This window comes from Leucopleurus acutus, assembly GCF_964270905.1.
Source record: "Leucopleurus acutus genome assembly, chromosome: 5".
NCBI classification, from domain to species: Eukaryota; Metazoa; Chordata; class Mammalia; order Artiodactyla; family Delphinidae; genus Leucopleurus; species Leucopleurus acutus.
The window spans coordinates 84,613,137-84,632,349 of NC_139147.1; positions in this window are offsets into that span (position 1 = coordinate 84,613,137).

The window sequence follows — 19,213 nt, forward strand, 5'->3', positions numbered from 1 at the left end:
ACAATCTTGTTGGAAAGAGAAGTTGCAGAGAGGAGTCAGTTAAATAACAGTCCAAGGCAGTATGAGATTTAAGTTCTAAACTATACCAATAATAGTCATTAATTTCAGAAAACTGATGTGGGCAATAGCAGTTGAGGAGCGTTCAGAAGAGAGGAGGTGAATTTGAGCTGAACTTGAAATGGGAGGATGAAGGTGGGAGGGAAAGGCTTTCCAGCAGGAAGAAGTGCGGAAAGCTAAAGATGTTTCAGGTACAACTAATTTGGAGTAATAAGAGGTGGGGTTGGGTGAATAAGGGGAGGCGTAGTATCAGGAGAGTTTCCGGTTAGTCACGGGATTTTACTGGAAATTGGGCAATCACTGGAATTTTCTGAACAATGAAATGACAGGTTGAAATCAGAGTGTTAGTCCATAGACATTATACGTGATAGGGTGAAGAGAGAAGAAAGCTCAGATAGGAAATTATTGCTAGAGTGAACCATCCAGCTCAAAAGTGCTGGACTGGCAAAGAGCCAGAAGTAAAGCACATTGTAGGAAGTTGTGCTCTGGCGACACACAAGGAAACCTGAAACTTAAGCCATTTCAAGTGAGGTGACAGACCTTCCAAGAGAATAACAGCATCACACAACAGCCACTGATTTAATGGTAAGTATGGTTCTTTCTCTTGAGTAAACTTGTTAATATAATTCTGTACTAAATATACCTGTGAGATGTGTTTGTTCCCAGGGGGTAAAAAATCTCCTGGTTTGCTGTAATAGAGATTCTTAGGTATAACAAAGACAAAGAGGGATATTTTTCTTGATCAGAACATCTTGGACCATCAATAGGAAGCACAGACTGTGAGCTTGTTAAGGTCACGATTCCTGGCTCATTCATTTTGGAACCCACAATGTCTAAAAGGTACTCAACAGATGTTTGTTAAATGAATTAATAAATTAATTCCAATAACTGAGTAGTTAGGGGAAAATATTTAGTTCTGGAATATCAAAGTGATATAAAGCAAAGTATACTGAATGATTTCAGTAGATCCTAAGCTATGCAGTAAGACCACTGGTCACCATCCTTTAGACTCAGGACACTCTCTGTTGTGTGCCTCTCAGAACTCTTCAAGGTTCAGTCTGATTGGAGGACAGTAAGCCTTGCCAATCTGTTGCCTTAATTATTTCTACATTGATGGAGCCATCGGGTGGGTCCTAGAATCTGCTCTCATTGTTAAAAGGGCAGCTTTCTACTTTCTCAAAATCATAAATCTAGTATATTGTAAATTATTATGCTTAAAAAGCAGTTTCCTTCTGGTTAACTATCATTCCAGAATTTCCAGACCAGACTTTAGGCAAAGAAAAAACAGACTTCAGGCAAGCTTTTTCCAGTGCTGACCAGGATTATATATTTTATCACCTCGTAAGGAAATTCATCAGGAACAATGTCATATTACATATTTCCAACTTTTCTTGAAAATTTCTCAAACAGGTGTCAGTTGTGGACTAAGTTATATGAACACAGTTTTAATTTCTGGCTATTTATGCTATACAGAACCGAAACTCAAAGCCACTGTGAGAGTTAGGATCCATAAAAATGATCTCTTTCTTGAAAAAGTCGAAGTATGTAAAGCATACATATGTTCTGAACTGTACACTTAAAAATAGTTAAGATGGGACTTCCCTGGTGGCGCAGTGGTTGAGAGTCCGCCTGCCGATGCAGCGGACAGGGATTCGTGCCCCGGTCTGGGAGGATCCCACATGCCGCGGAGCGGCTGGGCCCGTGAGCCATGGCCGCTGAGCCTGTGCGTCCGGAGCCTGTGCTCTGCAACGGGAGGGGCCACAGCAGTGAGAGGCCCGCGTACCACAAAAAAAAAAAAAAATGGTTAAGATGATAAATTTTATATGTGTATTTTACCACAACAAAAAAAAATGGGAAAGAAAGACTGCATGGGGAGGCGTTTGTTAACAGCTACTTCATAGATTTTTCTAGGCTAAACAATCACAGTTGTGTTCAATGGCAAAATCTTGGCATTTGCCCTTTTATCTATATTAGAATAGATCCAAAATTCTTTTCTGAGGAAAATCTTGACTTAGCCCACAAATATTTCCTTAGCTCCCATCTGTTTCCTTAACTTTTATGAAACCACGTTAACTCCATCCCCATTTCTGCTGAGTCCTAATGGATGTGAGTATGCCCTAACTTGCCAACACGCCTTTCTGATTTGCAGATTTATCAGAAATTCTCAACTGGGAGAAGAAATGTTAATGGAGGATTTCCTGAGGACTATGTACTGTCTTCTGGTGATGTCAATTTTATTTTTAGATTAAAGAAAAATGATCAGGAATCTGTCTTTAGATAGTCTTGTTTTGGCTCCTGCTGCGGTTACTTTTACTGAACTGCAGTTTAGGATCATATGAACAGCATAAGTCTAGAGACGGTAGGAGAGGCAGCCTCAGGAACCCCGCGACTGCTTTTCCTGTGGAGGTGCAACTGGGAACACAGCTCACTCATCACACTGTGTTCTCTTGACGAGAGCCTGCAGAAATTCATTACCACAAATGACTCTACTTCTCTTGAGCAACTAGTTTGTTTCATAAGCTTGTGAGCATTATGTAATTGAATGTGCTTCCTTCTGTCCTTGTGTTGGTACTTAAAAAATTCAGAGCCTTTTTTATGGCAAATGCCCAGACTCTACAGTGTACACTTTGTGAATTACTCTTACCCTGACTTCTCATTTTGTCTACTTTTTGTTTCCCTTTGGCTCGTTACTCCACCTCCTTTATATATTATACTTTGTGTATATTTTTAAGCCACCTTCAATCTTTTCTGAATAGAAGGAATAAAGGAAAACATAAGACAATCATTCATTTTATAAGTCATAAAGATTAGTTTTAAACTAACGATGAGCTCCAGATAATCTAATCGGAAGATTATGTGATTTCTTTACCACTACCACAATGACATATGTTTTTCACTACTTTACAATGAGTATAGATGTTAATTTGTATGAGTAGGAGATTAAACTGGAAGGAAACAAAACAACGAGTAAAGGCTGAAGCCAGGTTAGGCAGTATGTGAAAGGAGGAAAAAAACTGTGAGCAAGAAAACACGCTGAGTCAAAGAGAGAGCTGTTTGTTAAGGTTGCAAGAAGTAGAATGGGTTGGAAGTTGAATATTGAGAAATACTAATTCAAAGAGATTTCTGTATGGGAAACAAAAAGAAAGTGGCTGCTTGTTTGAGGGGTTTTTGGTAATAGCTTTCCACTAAGGAAGGGTCTGGGAGATTCACAGTAATAACAGCAAGGGGATCTCAGAGAGCAGGTGAGGGTGCAGTGGGGCAGAATCCTGGATGATCCTGGATAACAGGTATAAAGCCTGTTGCTGCTCAGTGCTCAGGAAGGCTGAGAAGAAGTTCTCTGGGATGGACTGAAGACAGTGGCTGGGTTGGTTTGGGATCAGGGGAGATAGGATGCTGGGGCAGAAACAGAATGCAGCCAGGAGGAGAAGCCACACTTCTCCAGGAGTCAGGTGAGAGAAAGATCTCCACTGAAGACATCTGAGATCTGGCAGTGGCCCTACAAGAACCCAGAGTAGGAAATCATTGGGTAGCCTAGGGCCTGGCACACAGTATGTGTTCAGAAATTTTGGGGCTGCGTTGGGTCTTCGTTGCGGCGCGCGGGCTTTCTCCAGTTGCAGCAAGTGGGAGCTACTCTTCGTTGTGGTGCGTGGGCTTCTCATTGTGGTGGCTTCTCCTGTTGCGGAGCACGGGCTCTAGGCGCATGGGCTTCAGTAGTTGTGGCATGCAGGCTCAGTAGCTGTGGCTCGCAGGCTCTAGAACACAGGCTCAGTAGTTTTGGTGCACGGGCTTAGTTGCTCCGCGGCATGTGGGATCCTCCCGGACCAGGGCTCAAACCCGTGTCTCCTGCATTGACAGGCGGATTCTTAACCACTGCACCACCAGGGAAGCCCCAGAAATTCTTCTCTTACATAAATAAAGCTGTACCAAAATGAACTCTGTATCTATGTTACTGTGATTGCCCACTTGCCTGTGGTTAATATCCTGACATGGCTCTCACAGCAAGACAGCCATTTGTTGTACATATATGACAAGATCTGGATGAGTCAGCTTTCGGAAGTGACTCTCTACAGAGGAGAGGAAAGAGATGAATGAGGCTGTGGTCTCAGCCGCTTGTGGGTCATTTCATATGCAGCATGTACCTCTGTTTGGAAATCTCTTCTGATATCCTCTACCGTCTTACTTGACTAATTCTGCTACCGAGTCCAAGCTGCCAGTGAATCAGAGACGAGGTGCTGAGGCAAGGAATACGACTTTATTCAGAAAGCCCGCAGACCGAGATGGCAGACTAAAGTCTCAAAATAACCATCTTATCGGAGTTTGGATGCCAGTTTCTTTTATAGCACAGAGAATGGGAGGAGATGAGGAAGTAAAGTAAAAAGGCCATAAGTTTTGCAAATATCACCTGGAATGGCCAGCCTCGGGGAGGGGATGTGTTCATTTCTTCTTTCTTGTAGCCATCCACAGTTGGAGAGGGTCGGGATGTTTGACTGAACAAAGGCACTTTGGTTTAACATTCAGGCAGAGGGGCAGGGTTCCCCGAGGCAGGCCATTATGTATAGACAGTATCCTTTTAGTGAACAAAAGCAGTGGAAAGCAAAGGTTAAGGTAAAAGAAACAGATCCAACATGTAGTCAGGTTTGGCTCTTCCCTGTTACAATTCTTCATCATTTAAGTCTCAGCTTAAAAGTTACCCTTCAGAGAAGGTCAGGTCCCCTTGTAGAGCTGTGTTAAGACATTTATAAATCCTACGCACTTAAAAGATCTCAGTGGCTGCCAGCCCCCGACTAAATATGAATTCAAACACACACACAAAAGTGTGAAATATTTACCTTTTTTTTTGAAATAACATACAGCAAAATGTATACATATCCTGAATAACTTCTTTTTAGATTTTCTTCTGATTCAAATTATCCCCCTCTGTCTCTGTCTCATACATGCTGCCCTATTCTCTCTCTCTCTTTTTTTTTTTTCTTGAGCCTCTGCTGGTGCCCCAAACAAGTGCTGAGTCAGCCGTCCAGGTAATTTTGCACTCTCCCCATTAAGCATTCCCAGTGCCCCATACCTCTCCAAGTACTGTACACACTGGTAGTCATGTAATTGCTTGCAGAAATCTCTTTAATGTCTGTCTTCCCTATGACACTATATTCTTCTGTAGGTCAGGGTCTCAGTTTGTGTAGCTCAAGAGCTCAAGTATTTGTTTGACCAGCTATTTTGTAAAATGTAAACAACTTTTAAGTGACTAATGAAGAAATCAGGGAATCTTCTAGAGTGGTGAATTGGACTTTTATGAGTCAAAAAGGGATAAAAGAAGATGATGACTTACTAGGTGAGAAAGACAAATGAAATAAGAGGTATTGTCTTCTACAGTATTGATTTCCTCAAAGACTTTATAGACTAATGTTACTATTCTGGTAAATTCATTTCCTCTAGATAATTCCTAGTCAAATACATCATAAATCTGTCATTACAGTCAATATATCATTGATAGTTTTATAAGACCCATTCATAAAATCTTACTAAGGACTTTCCTATTCTGGCCCAGATGCTACATTCTACCTCTTTCCTTCCACCCTCACCTCTTCTGCCACCATTCATTTATTTAACAAATGTTTTTTGAACATTAAGCAAATGCTAGTCATTGTGCTAGGTGCCTGGGCTAACATTCCCACACACCTTGCACTCAGGGAGTTCATAGTTTAAGGCCTGGGCACCATCTTAGAATGAAGTTATTAAAGTAACACAATTTTATGTCTGTCATCTTAAATATAATAAAAGTATTATATGTGAAAGTATGCAGAAATTACTGGTACATAGAGTAAAGAAGGTCTGTAAGAAGATAAAATTTAAAAATTTCGTAGTTCTGTCACCTCCAACTTCAGACCTGCTTGTTCACTGACCAGATCCTCAAAGTTTCAACTGGGACGTCGTAACTTTTTTAGATGGAGCAATGCTTCTTGCCAATCATCATATACATATTCAGTGACCTTGCATGAAGAAACATCCTGTCTGCAGAAAAGGAGACTGCACCTCATCTACACAAGGCAGGGCTGATAAGGTTTGTCAGTGTGTATGTGTATTTATGCATGTATGTGTGTATCTATGTGCCAAGAGGGGAGGAGATGGGGAGGTGATGGGTACATGTTTTATTACTTAGCTCATTCGATTTTTATCCAGTTATTGATGAGTGTAAAGTCATAGCCTCAACCTTCAGAGGTGGTTGTTAGCTTTACACAGAAGAAAACTTTATCCCATGACCATAGCTTGCATTTCCAGCCCCAAAACAGGACAGGAGAGAACAGGTAATTCAGTGAATTCACCAGCATGACCAGAAATTCAATTCAGTCATATAATGGCAGATCAATATTATCATTGTAAACAAAGGGGAGATTACTGTTAGATGCATCACTCTGTGGCTTTCCACTGTCCTGTGGAAAAAAAGGGGAAAAAATCCCCTCACAATCTCAATAGGAAAGGTAAACAACTTTTCAAACACGTACATATGTGTATGTTTTCCTCTGTATTATTATATGTTGTTTTTATTAATGTATCTTTACAGAAAGATGTAAATCTAATTTAACCTTGAATAATATAATACTGCATGTGAATTCTTATGAATAGGCCTTAGTCCAACTCAGTAATTAATGACAGCTTTAAAGAATATAAGTGCTCCACAAGGTTGCATTAGAATTCTGAATGGCATCTTGTTTTTACTTTACTGAATTGTTTTGATATGCCAGACAAGAAAATGCAACTTTTCTCCTGTGTTAATTAATTAAATAGTATATTGGGAGAGATACCAGTTTTTAGGTTGCATCCATCGGTTTTAGCTCCATCTGTTGCGTTTTATCAAGTTGCTATTTAAACTCTCATACAGTACTTCATTTGTAGTTTCGATATTGTCCCCATTATCTTTTCTAAAATGAAAACTCCACTACTGACCCCTAAACATGCTCTCATGTTCCTCAGCATCAGGGTGGGTGTGCTGGTCCAGGACCAGAAAGAACCTTTTCTTCTTTGAGGCTGGATCATGGACACATGAATGTCTCAGAGTCTTAATAGTTCTCATAGGGGCTCTTTGTAGAACATACAGGTGGCATTTGTCTCCGGTTGGAACCTGGGAGTCTCTTTTTCCTGGATTTCCCTTCTTCCTCTTGCCCTGTCTGCCCTTTCCCAGAATCCCAGTTTTGGGCCTCTCCCTGCCCCTTGGGTCAGAGTCCAAGAAGATGCATCACTGAATCCAACTTGGGAGAATGACAGAAAGTACTTGTGTTCTTCAAAGTGGGGCACTTGCTGCTATTGATCACCAGTTTTAATATAACTTTGATGCTTTATTAATTTTACTATTTATATTTATTTAATATTATTGATAATTAATAATAATTACCAGAAGTGAGCAAATACAGCCTGCTCTTTAATTCCTCTTTATTCACCTGTCTCGAATTTCTAAATATGCTTAATTAGATTAAATGTGGCTACTTACAGAAAGATGCAGTTTAACTGTGATGCAATAATCACACTATTTAACACTATACATTCTTGTAACTAATAGAGAAGCTTTCTTATAACAAATTTAATTATTAATAAATGGGGACATCTCCTCAATACGGTGCTCAGAGAAAATAATTGTGGAGTAAAAGACATCTTTTGTGAATATACAGTGCCAAGGGGCTCAAAGTCTGTTACTCCTTTGTATATATTTTTTCTCCAACAATATCATCTCTGTGGATAAGAGAAGATCTTCAACATCTTGCTCTCACCTATCTTTCTTCTCTGTAACCCCAATTAGTTTCAGTTTCCTTCTCTGCAAGCAATTACCTTTATTTCCTTATTCAGAGAGTGAGGTCTTTGAAAGCCAGTGAATCAACAGAAGCCAGAAAATTATGTATCACACTGTATATTTAATAATGGTGTACAATCTGATTACTGTGAGTACAGTTTTCAACGGTTTTCTATTTTAAAAGAATTTTATGTGATAGCAACCTTTGTTCTCTCAGGATTACTTGAGTGGAAAAATCCCTTTAAGGCTAAAACAGAACTCATGGTATAATATTGATTCATCAGTAATGCAAATTAGCTTTAAACTTACCATCAAAACGTGGGGGGAAAAAAAAAAAAAACACGTGGGGGAAAAAGTGAATCAAAACTGAAAGGAAGACCCTCAGTTCTGGCCCTGGGCTTCCTTAGGTGGTTGATGCCCTTGGACACACTTCCCTCATAGCAATGGTGAGGACCGCTACCTTACGGGGTAAAGAAAATAATCTGCTGACTTTTACTATTGTACCTGAAACAAAGCTAAGAGGAAAATAATGTTGATTTTACATGTAGGTAAGTTCAATAGAATTTCACTTCATCTCACCTACATTCCAAACCACTAGAGCACTAACTGTTCACTGGAGACTTTAAGGTCATTGTAAAATGAGATGACAGTTTGGTAATTAACTGATTTAAGGTTGAGTGCCAAGACACAGCTGAGGCTCAAAGCCCACAAACCTCGAATCCACTAAATTATCCTGTTTTGAATGTCTACTTCAGGAAAAATAAGCAGATGATTTTAAGATAGCTATTTCATTTTGTATGACCACAGTCTGAGGAAATGTTAAACTGTGTAGTCTAAGAAAGCTTTCAGAAGACTCAAGATGTGAGCTGATGTATTTCATTAAGGAAAGATCATTACCTCCTTGCTAATTTAGCCAAAAATATGATTTATCTTTAATATAAACTCCCAGATATGAAAAAATACACCATTGGATTTTAAATTATCAATAACAGTTAATCAATATTCAGGTTGCTTCAAGGATGCTAGAATTGATTCGATTATTTTATCACTTCCTTTATATTGTGCCTTCTCTGGATTTACAGTCAGGAATTTGTCAGATACAATTATATTTATAAATTTAATTTTCTTTTGCACTATTTGACAAACTAGGTGTATTCCCAGATTATAAAAAATTTCTTTGGATTTATTCTTTGTTTTTCTTAAAATCGTTCACTAGTTTTCATATTATTTCCCACAATCTACAACATGAGTACAGTAATCATTTAGTAGCTAGAAAAGCTGTGATTATACACTATTTGCTTGGCCCTGATTGATTTTTTAATCCACTGCATCCAATTTAATTCACACACTTTGGTATTCAGCCCAACCAAGAATCTTAAGTTACAAAAGTAACATTTTATATACTTTTAAACTGTGTTTACTTTTATGTAATTTTAATGCCCAAAATCCAAATACCAAATGTTGAAAACTTTTGGCATTATATTTTGCTTCTCTACTTTTGTGTCTCATCTATTATGTCTTTCTCTCCACTTCTGATAAAAAGCTAGCCTCCAGTTTAGCAACCTAAATGTCTAGGTCATTACCCAACACCATCCTTAATAGTAAAGGAAATGCAAAGGCTATTATTACAGTGCTATGTATCTTTTAAAGGCTGTTGCTTAGCACCCACATGTGAATCAACAAATCTGCCAACTACAAAGTTCACTTTTATTTAACAAAATGCAGTAGGCCTCCCAGGATTGGATATCCCTCACCCCTGTGCCAAAGCAGGAAAATTTGATTAGGGGAAAAGCAGAAATTCCCTGGATGTGGTGAGAGAAGCAGTACATGTTATCCATATGTAGCATTAGGAAGACCTTTGGAAGATATATATGTGTGGCATCCGGGTCAGGGCCAGGAAATTTTCTTAGCTGAGGTCCTAGTCTGGCTCTTTTTTGGGGATAGCAGAAATGTGCATGCATTTCTGCTTCCTGGTCCATTCAAGTTTGCAGTGGGACTTTTGGCTCTATCTGAACCCCGTGGGACCAGTGGAGGTGTCAGCCTGCAGCAGCACTAAGCAACCTCATCCCAAAGCAGCAGCAGGGATGAGATACCTGCCTGTTGTCTCTCCTGGGTTCTGAGCAACACCTGTGGCCCTAAGGCTGTGTGTGGCCACACAGCTCTCTGGTGATAGTTAATCCTGGGACTTACATTAGCATTTAGGAAGGGATGCAGCCTGCCCCACGGTCACCTTTTCACAGGTTCAAGGTGGCTGCAGGCAAGGATCTGAGCTCAGAGAGTAGTAGGAACACACCTGAAGCTGGAGCTATTCCTCAACATTCCATGCAGGGAGATCAGAATTAGTGGGGGAGGGCAGACAAATTAGGAGCTATTGTGGTTGCTGAGGCCTGGAGCAAGTGGGCTGGGAATCCCCTGGGACCCTGATGGAAGGCAGAAGGGACTTGGAAGGGGAGGACTGAATCACTAGCAAGTACCGCAGAGAGGCCCAGAGCTGGTGATGATTGTATGATCCTCATTTCTTTGCATTGTTTTTTTCCCCTGGGAACCTGAGAAGTATCTATTAAAAAAAAAAAAGAAGTCACCCAAGTTGTGGGAAGTTCTGCTGTCTTTAGGGCCATACTCTTAAGACTAAATTGTCCAGCCATACATAGTCACGAAAATACTCCCAGATGGCGAGTTGCCTCCTTGTCCTTTGTGAGAGACCGTCAAACATGCCCAAGAGCAGCCATCATTTCAACATATATTAAGTGAGGGCCTACTATGTGCTAGGAGCTGTATTTGCTACCACACAGATCAAGGGAGGTGGGGCAAGTGAGGCCTGTTTCACCTAAAGACAGAAAAGGAAGTTAACTTCTGGATGTCATCCCTGTGCATCCACCATTCTGTTTACATTCTGTAACTGACCTGGAGTGCACTGTGCTCACTAGTAAGGGTGTAGACAATTTAGAATAGAAAAGGTTTGTTTGACACTTATAAATGCAGAGGAGATTACCTGGGGAAGACTTGGAGAATTTAACCGTTCCATAGAGTCTTCTCCAAATGTTCCGGATTAGAAAACAGTTCATCAATATTTTGAAGTTGATCAGATGTTAGCAAACCTCCCAAAAGACTGATATATGAGATCAGAAAGGTACTTTATTAATTTACAATGAGAAGTAAAACCTTCAGGGATTGGGGAGACCACTGTTTAATTTTTCTTCCTCTCATTCTCTGAATGGAAACCCCATAAGAAACCAAACAATCAGAATATACCTTGAAGAGTAGGTATTTATGAGAGACATATTTAATGGCATTATGTTCAGACAGCCCAATGCATGTATTTCTGCTCTAAGAAAATACCTACCAGGCAGACCAGATACTAAGTAGAAGCTGGCTGGGTTTTCTTTCCTCAAGACACAAATTGACTGGACTCTGTCACTGTTTACACTGTGAATCTCATTTTCCTATATTTTTGGGGCAGACCAAGTCTCACTACCATTCTTACCTTTACTCTATTAATTAGGTAGCAGGCTATTTTGTTTCTTTAAGGTGCATCTCAGTGTTGATCTTGTTTTAAAACCCAGAGGGCAATCTTATTTCTCATTCTTCAAGAGTATCTCCTTATGGCATGTACTACTACTTGTGAGTGATTACTAAACTTTTAGCTATTAATTATTTTGACTTCATTTCCAGTTTTACGTTAGTTTCAGAAATGGAAGAAATAGCATGGAGAGTGCATCATTAACAAGCTAGGTTTAAAATTAGGGTTGCCTAATCTTTTGATAAGTTCACTAGTTTTTGAAAGCTAATTCCATGTTATTATTACTTTTTTAATTAGCAGGCTTATTATTTAATTGGGCACTAAGGTGCCGATTAAAGAAAGAAAACTCTATTGTATACTAAGGAAAACAATTGATTAAATTTCCTAGAAGTCATTGTGTATTCTACTGTTTGTAGATTAAGTAGAAGTAAAATCAGTTAAAAACATTTAAAAAAATTTCCTAGAAGTAAAATCCATGGGAGATATAAAATCATTGTCAACTGGGCATTCTCTCATTGTGTCTGTGTCTCTATGGGTTAAGAAAATTGCCAAGGCCAGCACACTGTTCAAAATGGATAAGCAAAAATCCTTGTCAGTTTTAAATCAGCTCAAGTCAATTTGGTGGCTTGACACTGAGAACCCTGACTAGTACACCTGGTCTAGCCTACAGCTAGGTCTAGGTAGCTACTCTGTAAATGCTTTCTCCTGCGTCGCGGCCTCTTCTTGCTTACTTCTGTGGATTAGGCCAGAGCCACTGTTTGGCTTGGAAAGTCATCTTCCCAGGGGAGCAGTCAGTACATTGACTTGTAACTGGATGGCCAAAGGACTGGTTGTTAAATCCACTGGGTTTTCCAACAGAAAAAAAACGGGAGGAAATGTTATCATATATTCAAACCCTCTGGGAATCTTCCTTCCTAAGACAGTACCCTCTGCTCCCATCACAGAAAAGGAAATTAAAAACAGAAACATTTATATCCACTCCTAGTAAGTCAATTTATGAAAACTGAGACTTCACCAGATTCTGAAATTCTGTGCTCCCATTATGTAGTTATGTTGTCCAGACATGCCTTTTAATAGTTCAAGAAAAATCTCTCTTCTACCCAAGGAACATAGTTAGTATACAAATTCATGGGCAAAAAAATGTTCATCCTTGATAGTAATCCATCCAAAGAATGCAAGTGAAAGCAACTTTAAAATAACAGTTTACATCTACTGAAATAGCAAAGTATATCTTTTTATTATAACAATTGTCAGTGTTGAAGTGAAATTATGTACTCATTCTTGATGGCACTGTAAATTAATACTATCCTTTTGGAAAGGAATATGGCAACAAAGAACAATAGACGTAAATATAATCGAGTCCTTTGTTCCATGAGGAATTTATCACAAATAATTCAAAAGAAATAAAAAGGTATGTACATGAATACATTCATTACCTCTTTATCCATAATAATAAGACATTGGTACAGAGTAAAAAAATCAACATTGGGGTATAAATTAAAATTTTGGTTGATCATTTTTGCAAACTAGGTACGACATTCCTTCATCAATCATAACTGAAAAATGAGCATCTATTTTATGATATAAATGTGTAGTACAGAGACTATTGACACAGTCCAGCATTGGACAGTGGTGAGAAATGATTGATTCTGCAATATAATGTCAAACATAAAATATAATTACTAAAATCTTAATGAAAGCACAATTTCAATAGTCAAGGATACTATTATGACCTGTACCTCAGAATAACCTAATAGTTATGAGGGAAGTTTCTCTTTTATACTATTATAGCCAATAAATTAGGAAGAAATCATAGACTATCACTATATAGGTATTGCTCAACAAAGGCTACTTGCATCCCAAGAAGACAACCAGACATGTACCTTCTGATGGAAGTTTATAAACATCTATGAGGTGGTTTTGTCCTCCACCAAAAAACAAAAAACAAAAAAGCTAAATATGATCAAGTCTCAGATACACCGCTGGAAGAATATGTTTAATGAGTCCATGGATATTCAATCAGCAAAATCTAGACAGTGAGGACTTCTGCAGGACTACAACCTTTTTCTTCAACAATAAAATTCCAAGCTTTTTAAAAAGAGGGAGATCCAGGGGAAATTATAGATTAAAGAAAAAAGCCCTCAAAATATATATCAATCAATAACAACATATGGACCTTGTTGGTACCTAGATTTGAACAAACTGTTTTAAGAAAAAGTTTTTACAATTACAGTAAGGAAAATGTGAACACTGGGTATTAGTAGTATTAAGGAATTTTTCCTGACTTTGGAGAGAATGATAGTATTGTAGCTTTTTAAAAAGGGAAGTCCTTTAAAAAATGATGCAATATTGAACTATATATAGATTGAATAATATGATATCTTGAATTTGCTTCAGAACAATCTGGAGTTTCTTCAGATAGAATTCACATCAATTTTGTTATGCAACTGAAGCCCACAGAATGTTGCACATGTGCTCCAGACCTTTCCATTTACAAATTTATTTATTCCTTTGAAGGAACTTATCTTTTTTCACCAGAGCCTATTTAGAGCTTATTTCTGCTTCACGGATTTTGTCTAGCTTCTCCCACTACTTCAATACCATAGGAACTAATTGCCACATTTGTTCTTTAAAAAAACACAAACAGAAATTCTGCTATTAAGTTTTTTTTTTAGGCTGTGTTGGGTCTTAGTTGCAGCACACGGGATCTTTCATTGTGGTGTGCAGGCTTCTCTCTAGTTGTGGTGCATGGGCTCCAGAGCACATGGACTCTGTAGTTGTGGCACACAGGCTCTCTAGTTGTGGCACGTGGGCTTAGTTGCGCCGTGGCATGCGGGATCTTAGTTCCCCTAACCAGGGATTGAACCGGCGTCCCTGTATTGCAAGATGGATTCTTAACCACTGGACCACCAGAGAAATCCCCAAATTCTGCTATTAAAATGTATTCTTGCCCCTGGCATTCTCATCATAAAAGGAAAGTCATAGAATCTGAGACCAATTAAACCCACAAGTACTTATCAGAGGCACATGATGGATTACGCATAGAGGGTGATTGAGACAGGTTAAAAATAAATTCTTTGTCTTGAGAAATTGACCAGCTAAATGGGGAGAAAATCATGTGGAAATAATTACAACAATCATTAACATTTATTGACTTCTTACTGTGTGCCCAGTACTAGCTAAGTGCTTTACATGCATTTAATTTTAACCCTCACAATGACTCCATGAAGTAGATATTATTATTATTCCTAAAATACAAATTAAAAAACTGAAATGTGCAAACTTTATATAACTTGCTCAGTATCATATGGGTAGTAGAAGGGCCTGGAACCCAGGTCTCTGTGAAGCAAAAGCCCACACCAAGGGCTTCTCTGGTGGCGCAGTGGTTGAGAGTCCGCCTGCCGATGCAGGGGACACGGGTTCGTGCCCCGGTCCGGGAAGATCTCACATGCCGCAGAGCGGCTGGGCCCGTGGGCCATGGCCGCTGAGCCTGTGCGTCCGGAGCCTGTGCTCCGCAACGGGAGAGGCCACAGTAGTGACAAGCCCGCGTACCGCAAAAAAAAAAGAAGCCCACACCAAGCACAGTCACACAAAACTAGCTGTAGTCTACTGAATCGAGATTTACTCCAAACTTTCATTGTGCAGAGAGACATACAGTGAACAGGCCTATATAGACACTTCCATCTGCCACATGAATGTTATGATAGTTAATTTTATATATTAACTTGATTAGGTCATAGGATGACCAGATATCTGGTCAAATATTGTTCTGGGTGTTTTTCTTTTTTGGCGGTACGCGGGCCTCTCGCTGTTGTGGCCTCTCCCGTTACGGAGCACAGGCCCCGGACGTGCAGGCTCAGCGGCCATGGCTCACGGGCCCAGCCGCTCCGTGGCATGTGGGATCTTCCCAGGCCAGGGCACGAACCCGTGTCCCCTGCATCGGCAGGCAGACTCCCAACCACTGCGCCACCAGGGAAGCCCTGTTCTGGGTGTTTTTGCAAAGGTGTTTTTGAATGAGATTAACATTTTAATTGGTAATCGGATTGCCCTCCATAATGTGAGTGGGCCTCATCCAACCAGTTGAAGGCCTGAATGGAGCAAAAAGACTGACCTTCCTCCAGATCAGAGGTAGTTCTCCAGCAGACTGCCTTTGGATTTTATCTGCACAGTCAGCTCTCCTGGGTCTCTGCCTGTAGGCCCACACTGTAGATTTGGACGTGCCAGTATCCATAATCACATGAGCCAATTCCTTATAATAAATCTTTCTTTCTCTCTATGTATATATTTAGTTCTGTTTCTCTGGAGAAGCCTCACTAATGCAAATGTATTTCAAAGAAGCAGTGTTTAAATTACCACTAAATTTTGCACACTGACACAGTAATTTTATATGAAAGTGGCCTTTCTTTCCCATGAATCATATTCCTGAAAAAATGTGCTTCTAAAACTCATAAACAGATGATCCTACCTGCTATATTTGATCCCATCTTAGAGAAAAGACCAAAGGAAACAAGTTTTAGTTGTCATCACTAAATCTATTTCTAAATCATTCTACTGATAGAAATGTTGACCTTATATTGGTATTATACTACTACTTTATGGAATAAAATTATTAATGAATTCAATACATATTGGCAGGCCCCATGCTAGGCACTGAAAAACCACAGAAAAAATAGTCCCTGACTCTAAGTAGCTGACAATCTTAGTTTCAGCCAGACAAGCTAAAGCCATTATAATATCATGATACCTGCTGTATTGGAGGCATGTCCCAACTGCAATCGGTACAAAGAAGTAGTGTCTAATCTCCAGGAGAGTCAGGAAGACATCCAGAATAACAGGTTTTTTTTTTTTTTTACATCTTTATTGGAGTATAATTGCTTTACAATGTTGTGTTAGTTTCTGCTGTATAACAAAGTGAAATAGCTCTATGCATACGTATATCCCCATATCCCCACGCTCCTGTCTCCCTCCCACCCTCCTTATCCCACCCCTCTAAGTGGTCGCAAAAAACCGAGCTGATCTCCATGTGCTATGCAGCTGCTTCCCACTAGCCATCTATTTTACATTTGGTAGTGTATATATGTCCATGCCACTCTCTCACTTTGTCACAGCTTACCCTTCCCCCTCCCTGTGTCCTCAAGTCCATTCTCTACATCTGCGTCTTTATACCTGTCCTGCCCCTAGGTTCTTCAGAACCATTTTTTTTTTTTTTAGATTCCATATATATGTGTTAGCATACAGTGTTTGTTTTCCTCTTTCTGACTTACTTCACTCTGTATGACAGACTCTAGGTCCACCCACCTCACTAAAAATAACTTAATTTCCTTTCTTTTTATGGCTGACTAATATTCCATTGTATATATGTGCCACATCTTCTTCATCCATTCATCTGTTGATGGACACTTAGGTTGTCCATCGTCCTGGCTATTGTAAATAGAGCTGCAATGAACATTGTGGTACATGACTCTTTTTGAATTATGGTTTTCACAGGGTATATGCCCAGTAGTGGGATTGCTGGGTTGTATGGTAGTTCTACTTTTAGTATTTTAAGGAACTTCCATACTGTTCTCCATAGTGGCTGTATCAATTTACATTCCCATCAACAGTGCAAGAGGGTTCCCTTTTCTCCAGCATTTATTGTTTGTGGATTTTTTGATGATGGCCATTTTGACTGGTGTGAGGTGATACCTCATTGTAGTTTTGATTTGCATTTCTCTAATGATTAGTGATGTTAAGCATTCTTTCATGTGTTTGTTGGCAATCTGTATATCATCTTTGGAGAAATGTCTAATTAGGTCTTCTGCCCATTTTTGGATTCGGTTGTTTGTTTTTTTGATATTGAGTTGCATGAGCTCTTGTAAATTTTGGAGGTTAATCCTTTGTCAGTCGCTTCATTTGCAAATATTTTCTCCCGTTCTGAGGGTTGTCTTTTCGTCTTGTTTATGGTTTCCTTTGCTATGCAAAAGCTTTTAAGCTTCATTAGGTCCCAGTTGTTTATTTTTGTTTTATTTCCATTTCTCTAGGAGGTGGGTCAAAAAGGATCTTGTTGTGATTTATGTCAAAGAGTGTTCTTCCTATGTTTTCCTCTAAGAGTTTTATAGTGTCCAGTCTTACATTTAGGTCTCTAATCCATTTTGAGTTTATTTTTGTGTATGGTGTTAGGGAGTGTTCTAATTTCATTCTTTTACATGTAGCTGTCTAGTTTTCCCAGCATCACTTATTGAATAGGCTGTCTTTTCTCCATTGTATACTCTTGCCTCCTTTATGAAAGATAAGGTGACCATATGTGCGTGGGTTTATCCTGTTCCATTGATCTATCTTTCTGTTTTTGTGCCAGTACCATACTGTCTTGATTACTGTAGCTTTGTAGTATAATCTGAAGTCAGGTAGCCTGATTCTTCCAGCTCCGTTTTTCCTTCTCAAGATTGCTTTGCCTATTCGGGGTCTTTTGTATTTGCATACAAATTGTGAAATTTTTGGTTCTAGTTCTATGAAAAATGGCATTGGTAGTTTGATAGGGATTGCATTGAATCTGTAGATTGCTTTGGGTAGTATAGTCATTTTCACAACATTGATTCTTCCAATCCAAGAACATGGTATATCTCTCCATCTGTATCATCTTTAATTTCTTTCATCAATGTCTTGTAGTTTTCTGCATACAGGTCTTTTTTCTCCTTAGGTAGGTTTATTCCTAGGTATTTTATTCTTTTTGTTGCAATGGTAAATGGGAGTGCAGAATAATAGTTTTAATAGTTAAAAAATGTATTGTGGTAGGTCATCACAGACTGATTTTCCTTTCAGACCTTCACTTAAGGCAAGCTCCACATTACATCAACACAAAAGGAATCCTGGTCCTATTTTTTTTTCTTGTTGATTGACCTTCCATACTTAGGAAAGCTACCTTAATACCTGGGAGGAACTCATGTTTTCCTAGGCAATTCCATTTTTCTTTCTGTCTTTTACAGAGTCCTGCAAGATGGGTTTCAGAGCAACATTATGCTGAGTGAAATTACGCATGTCCAAAATGCAGCCACTTCCCTTTATCTCATATAAACTCTAGATCAACAATGTCAGCCTCTGACTCCAGACCTACAGATGGAGAATGATTCGTTTCCCTATGGGTTTTCCACACGCAAATGCAATTAAGGAATTTGAAATTGTTTAAAATAATTAACAATAAGCTCTCCTACTTTTCTCCCTTCCTTAGATTATTTTTCCTTATGAACCATCCCTGGGAACTCTTTTTTTTTTGGTGATACGCGGGCCTCTCACTGTTGTGGCCTCTCCCGTTGCGGAGCACAGGCTCCGGACGTGCAGACTTAGCGGCCCTGGCTCACGGGCCCAGCCGCTCTGTGGCATGTAGGATCCTCCTGGACCGGGGCACGAACCCATGTCCCCCACATCGGCAGGCGGACTCTCAACCACTGCGCCACCAGGGAAGCCCCTGGGAACTCATTTTTAAGAGCTTGATCTTCCTTGACATTAACGAGACTAATGTTACCTTATAAGCAGCCCCTTTATGCCTATTTGCTCAATCAAAACCGAATTTAATCACTACATTGCATGCTGTGACTTAGACAATGCTCTCAAATTAGACCCCTTGCCAACTTGTGTCTCCTAGTAACTTTCTTGATCTAAATAGAATCTTGACATTAGAATAGATTTTCACATCTGTTGACTAGTGAGTAGAAAATAATGGTCAGATTTTAGGCATACTTCTGTGATTTAAAACTGGCCTAAACCCACACCCTAACCCTAACCCGTACCCTAAACCGTACCCTAACCCTAAGCCGTACCGTAACCCTAACCTGTACCCTAACCCACACCCTAACCCCAACCCGTTGCCATACCCTAACCCTTAC